This window comes from Muntiacus reevesi, chromosome 1, assembly GCF_963930625.1.
Source record: "Muntiacus reevesi chromosome 1, mMunRee1.1, whole genome shotgun sequence".
Classification (NCBI taxonomy): Eukaryota; Metazoa; Chordata; class Mammalia; order Artiodactyla; family Cervidae; genus Muntiacus; species Muntiacus reevesi.
Window position 1 is genome coordinate 129,326,508 of NC_089249.1, and position 6,669 is coordinate 129,333,176.

The following is a 6,669-nucleotide window of genomic DNA, read 5'->3' on the forward strand; positions in this document are numbered from 1 at the left end:
CATACATGACTACTGGAAAAACCATACCTTTGACTAGATGGACCTTTGCTGGTGAAGTAATGTCTTTGCTTTTTAATATGCTGTCTAGCTTGGTCATAACTTTTCTTTCAAGGAGCAAGCATCTTTTAATTTCATGACTGCAGTTACCATCTGCAGTGATTTTGGAGTCCCAAAAAATAAAGTCTGACACTGTTTTCACTGTTTCCCCATATATTTCCCATGAAGTGATGGGACCCAATGCCATGATCTTAGTTTTCTGAATGTTGAGTTTTAAGCCAACTTTTTCACTCTCCTCTTTCACTTTCATCAAGAGGCTCTTTAGCTCTTCTTCACTCTCTGCCATAAGTGTGGTGTCATCTGCATATCTGAGGTTATTGATATATCTCCCAGCAATCTTGATTCCAGCTTGTGCTTCTTCCAGTTCAGCATTTCTCATGGTGTACTCTTCATATAAGTTAAATAAGCAGGGTGACAATATACAACCTTGACGTACTCCTTTCTCGCTTTGGAACCCATCTATTGTTCCATGTCCAGTTCTAACTGTTGTTTCCTGACCTGCATACAGATTTCTCAGGAGGCAGGTCAGGTGGTCTGGTATTCCCATCTCTTGAAGAATTTTCCACCGTTTATTGTGATCCACACAGTCAAAGGTTTTGGCATAGTAAAGCAGAAGTAGATGCTTTTCTGGAACTCTCTTGCTTTTTCTCTGATCCAACGAATATTGGCAATTTGATCTCTGGTTTCTCTGCCTTTTCTAAAACCAGCTTGAACACCTGGAAGTTCACGGTTCATGTACTGTTGAAACCTGGCTTGGAGAATTTTGAGCATTACTTTGCTAGGGTGTGAGATGAGTGCAATTGTGCAGTAGTTTGAGCATTCTTTGGCATTGCCTTTCTTTGAGATTGGAATGAGAACTGACCTTTTCCAGTCCTGTGGCCACTGCTGAGTTTTCCAAATTTGCTGACATATTGAGTGCAGCACTTTCACAGCATCAATCTTTGAGGATTTGAAATAGCTCAACTGGAATTCAATCACCTCCACTAGCTTTGTTCATAGTGATACTTCCTAAGGCCCACTTGACTTTGGATTCCAGGGTGTCTGGCTCTAGGTGAGTGATCACACCATTGTGATTATCTGGATCATGAAGATCTTTTTTGTATGGTTCTTCTGTGTATTCTTGCCACTTCTTCTTAATATCTTCTGTTTCTGTTAGGTCCATACCATTTCTGTCCTTTATTGTGCCCATCTTGTATGAAATGTTCCCTTGGTATCTCTAATTTTTTTTGAAGAGATCTCTAGTCTTTCCCATTCTATTGTTTTCCTCTGTTTCTTTGCATTGATCACTGATGAACACTTTCTTTTCTCTCCTTGCTATTCTTTGGAACTCTGCATTCAGATGGGTATATCTTTCCTTTTCTCCTTTGCCTTTTGCTGCTGTTTTTTTCATAACTGTTTGTAAGGCCTCCTCAGACAACCATTTTGCCTTTTTGCACTTCTTTTTCTTGGGAATGGTCTTGATCACTTCCTCCACTCATGCCTTAAGTCTCAACTTGAAAACTGTGTCTGACAGACCTCCTTGCCAGTGCTTACGTGTTCTTATACCTTTTTGGGGTTTCACTTGCTATAGCATTTATCAAATTGTACTTTAATTCCATGGATACTTGTCTTTCTTGCCTGTTGTTTAGTCATTAACTCACCTCCGACTCTTTTGCGACCCCATGGACTATAGCCCTCCAGGCTTCTCTGTTTGAGGGATTTCCGAGGCAAGAATACTGGAGTGAATAGCCATTCCCTTCTTCAAGGGATCTTCCTGACCCAGAAATAGAACCCATGTCTCCTGCATTGGCTGGCAAATTCTTTACCACTGAACCACCTGGGAAGCCCCTTTCTTCCCGACTAGACTGTAAATGGCACGTGTTGTTAGCAGGTGTACCTTTGATGGCAATTAGCACAGTGCTTGCTCACAGTTAGTGTTCCACAATTATATCTTGAGAAAGTAAAGGAATTAATATTACATAACTTAAGAAAGGAATACATTATGGAGTAGATATAGGGATTGGGTATATTATTGTGGAACATGCAGCCTCATATGTCAGTTCAGTTTCCTATCATGCCTGATCACACGTTCACAAAATGAATTTTCTTAACATTTTTAACACTATCTTTCCAGAGGCTACCCCCTTCTTCTTTTTCTGTACTTTGGGACCAGATATCTGTGTTCACTTTGTTGCTGAGAACTCTGCCTGTACACCAGTGCTGAATCAAATCTCAGAGACAGTTTTGGGTGAGGTAGAAAAAGATAGTTTTATTACTTGTCAGGGAAGGGGGGAATGCAGCTGGCTCCTGCTTCTAAAAACTAAGTGTTCCAACTCAGAGGATTTGATGAGGGGTTTTATAACAATGATTCAAAGTTGGGGTCTCTGACAAGACTAAGGTGTGAGCAGAGTTTGCAGCCCTTAATCTGACTCAGGTGGTTGGTCTAATCTTGACGAGTTTCTCTGGTCCCTGTAATCTTGCTTCAGGTTTTGGTTGCTTCTCCCTTGATTAGTAATTGTTTGAATCTGCCTTCTGGAACTCAGGAAAGGTTTGGAGGCTGGATCTTGCCTATAAGAAATGGGGAACAGAAAGTCCTCTGTACCTGGGAGTCCCACAGGGTCCTGCTCCGTTTCAGAATCCCAGCTCTGTGATCCTGGGCATGTTACTTAACCTTTCTGAACTTCACTTTCCTTATCTGAGAATCGGAGACAATATCTTACAATACCAATAAAAGTAAGTACCTTACAGGACTATTGTGAGGGTTAAATAACAGAACAAATGACAAAGTAGCAATATATAGCATTGTCTGTGTAGTAGGTATTGAATAAATGCTTATTTCAGTCTCCTTTCTCTTTTCCTTCTTCACTTTCCCCTTCCTTCCTCCCCTCGTTCCTTGCTTCCTTTTGTCCTCCTTTGTCTCTCCTGGAAATGAGAACTGTAGACAATTAGAAGCATGGTCAAAGCTAGCTTTTTTCTTACAGCAAACGTGCTCTACTCCGTAAATTATCCTCACCCTCAAGGTTGCCTCCAGATCAGCCTCTGTTTTCTCATACTTCTTTTTCTCTGCCACATTCATATCTATAGCTGACAAAGTTTACCTTCTGTTTCCCCCATTGGCTTGCCTGAAATCCAGTTATTCTTCTGCCGTATGCCTGATGGTTAACATGTGTTCTGTACAAGGCAGTGGAAAAAAGATTGGTTGTGGACAGGGAAATCTGGAAGTACCCAAGGTAGTAAAAACAAGAGTGTGTTGATTGCAGTTGGTGGTTCTAGGAGCAGAGTCTTTGGAATGACATTCAGGGCTTATTTAAAAAGAAGAAGGGGGAAGGTCACAGTTGTTTGTTTTTCTTGCTCCTGACTGTTAAGGATGCTGTTTCATTATCTTCCCATCAGGTTATGTTGCAAAATGTTTCTAACCAAGATTAAAATTAATATTTAAACAGGCCTAGTCCGACAAAGGAGAGCTGAGCCATGTAACTGAATGAAGGAAAATGATAAAGATGTGTTAAATCATTATCAAAACAACATCTAAAAGAAAGAGTTCTCCTGCCACAGGCGGTCCTGCTGAAGCACAGAAAAGTGAGCTATCATGAGCAATTAGAGTTTGAATAGCTACTGGTCAGGTTCAGATTAGATTAATGGATCAGCTGGCCGAGATTTAAGAAAGTCTTTAAGAGTGTTTGGTTCAGAGTGAGACTATTTTATTTCTAAAATAACTAGCTGTGTGACCTGCAGCCCCAGGTTGCAGAATGCTATCTGTAAAATAGTTATATACTTGTAAATTGTTGGCAGTTGATATTCTTTCTTTGGTTTTAGGTCAAACTTTTATTTAGGGGGCTGGTGGAAGAATTTGGGACCCGTACTCGATTAGCGCACTTGGGTTCCTCTAATGCTGAATTTCTCAACGTAGTCACTTTTGACATTTTGGGCTGGGTATTTCTTTGTTATGGAGACTGTCCTGGGCATTGTAGGATGTTTGGCAGCATCCCCAGTAAATGCTTAGTAGGACCCTCTCCAGTTGTGACAGACAAAAATGTCTCCTAACATAGCCAGACGTCTTCTGGACATACTTCCTCCCTACTTTTGAGAACCATGGTTCTGATGGAGAGATGAAAGGGAGATGGTTGTCTCTATAGCTTTAGACTTTCCCATGAAAGTCTGTGGAGTTACCATGAGAGCCAAAAAAAAAAAATAACAAAAGTATTTTTTTTGCTGTTGTTTAGTTGCAACTCTTTGCAACCTCATGGACTATAGCCTGCAAGGCTCCTCTGTCCATGAGATTTCCCAGGCAAGAATACTGGAGTGGGGTGCCCATTTCCTTCTCCAGGGGATCTTCCCACCCAGGGGTCAGACCCGCATCTCCTGCATTGGCAGGTGGGTTCCTTAACGCTGAGCCAGCAGGGAAGCGCATAACACAATTTACTCTGTCCAAACTGAGTTTTCAGTCATTCATTAATTGTTTTGTTGAATGCTTACCAGCACTGTGCTAGGCTCTGTGGGTATGTAGATAAGTATCACTTGATCTCTTACCCTCAGGGTGCTTCAGTTCAGTTCAGTTGCTCAGTCATGTCCGACTATTTGTGACCCCATGGACTACAGCACACCAGGCCTCCCTGTCCATCACCAACTCCCGGCGTTTACTTAAACTCATGTCCATTGAGTCAGTGATGCCATCCAACCATCTTATTCTCTGTCGTCCCCTTCTCCTCCTGCCTTCAGTCTTTCCCAGCATCAGGGTCTTTTTTTTCTTTTTCTTTTTTTTTTCAGGGTCTTTTCTAATGAGTCAGTTCTTTGCATCAGGTGGCCAATGTATTGGAGTTTCAGCTTTAGCATCAGTCCTTCCAATGAATATTCAGGACTGAATTCCTTTAGGATGGACTGGTTGGATCTCCTTTCAGTCCAAGGGACTCTCAAGCATCTTCTCCAACACCACAGTTCAAAAGCATCAATTCTTCAGTGCTCAGTTTTCTTTATAGTCCAATTCTCACATCCATACATGACTACTGGAAAAGCCATAGCTTTGACTAAACAGACCTTTGTTGGCAAAGTAATGTCTTTGCTTTTTAATAAACTGTCTAGGTTGGTCATAACTTTTCTTCCAAGGAGCAAGCATCTTTTAATTTCATGGCTTCAGTCACCATCTGCAGTGATTTTGGAGCCCCCCAAAATAAAGTCTGTCACTGTTTCCACTGTTTCCCCATCTGTTTGCCATGAAGTGACGGGACCAGATGCCATGATCTTAGTTTTGTGAATGCTGAGTTTTAAGCCAACTTTTTCACTCTCCTCTTTCACTTTCATCAAGAGGCTCTTTAGTTCTTCCCTTTCTGCTGTAAGGGTGGTGTCATCTGCATATCTGAGGTTATTGATATTTCTCCCAGCAATCTTGACTCCAGCTTGTGCTTCATCCAGCCCAGCGTTTCTCATGATGTACTCTGCATATAAGTTAAATAAGCAGGGTGACAATATATAGCCTTGATGTGCTCCTTTCCCTATTTGGAACCAGTCTGTTGTTCCAGTTCTTTTTTTTTTTTTTTCATTTTTTGTCCATTTTAACAGTTTTTAATGAAAGCTGTAGGCAAGATGACTTTATTCCTGCATCTTCTCAATTGTTTCTTCCTTATACTTGCCCTTTTCCTTTCCTACTTGGCTAGATTTGGCTTTACATTCGAGGGTCTTTTTGTGGTCTTTGTCCAGTTTTAGTCTGGTGATAACCACCTTGCTGGGGTGAATGCCCACGTGGACACAGTTGTGCCATTAGCCTTCTCCCGCTGCACTCGTCCAATGTAGATGACGTATTTCTTCCTGTAAACCTGGACTACATTGCCAGTTTGCTGTCCTTTGTAGTGCCCTCGTACAACCTGAACTCCATCATCCTTTTGGATGGACATGGATTGAACGTTGTGCTTCTGTCTTAGCTCTATAGAAAGAGGAGAAGACATAATTTTCCTGTGAATGTGGGAAGGCTCATTGGAATGCCTTTTTTGATTCTTGCTTTGATCAGAAGTCACAAAGGGATTGAACTTCATTTTGGCCGCTGGCGCTTCAGCGATGGCCACAGAAGGGAAAAGCTGTTGTTCCAATTCTTACTGTTGCTTCCTGACCTGCATACAGATTTCTCAGGAGGCAGGTCAGGTGGTCTGGTATTCCCATCTCTTGAAGAATTTTCCACAGTTTGTTGTGATCCACACAATTAAAGGCTTTGGCATAGTCAATAAAGCAGAAGTAGATGTTTTTCTGGAACTCTCTTGCTTTTTTGATGATCCAGCAGATGTTGGCAATTTGATCTCTGGTTTCTCTGCCTTTTCCAGCTTGAGCATCTGGAAGTTCTCAGTGCTTGCTTTCTACTAAAGGGAGGAAGTAATGCCTTACCAGTTCATTTCCATACAAAGCTGTTAAATGCAGTGCTACATCTCAAGTCAATATAAGGTATAATGGGACTACACATTCCCATCCCCCCTTCTCTCAGGGAGACGGTATCAGTTAAGGCTTCATTGAGTACCATGTGAGACTGTATTTAAAGTCATCCAACAAAATTGATCTTACATCTAAACTCTAAAATTTTGGTACTGTTTTTCCTCCCTATTGTTTGCTCTTATATTATACACACACACACACACACACACACACACACAC

General features: G+C 41.5%; 1 pseudogene; it reads right to left on the bottom strand.

Moving 5' to 3' along the window:
• Nucleotides 1-5,622: 5,622 nt before the first annotated feature.
• Nucleotides 5,623-6,062, bottom strand: LOC136163720 (large ribosomal subunit protein uL24-like; annotated as a pseudogene).
• Between the last annotated feature and the right edge of the window lie 607 nt (nt 6,063-6,669).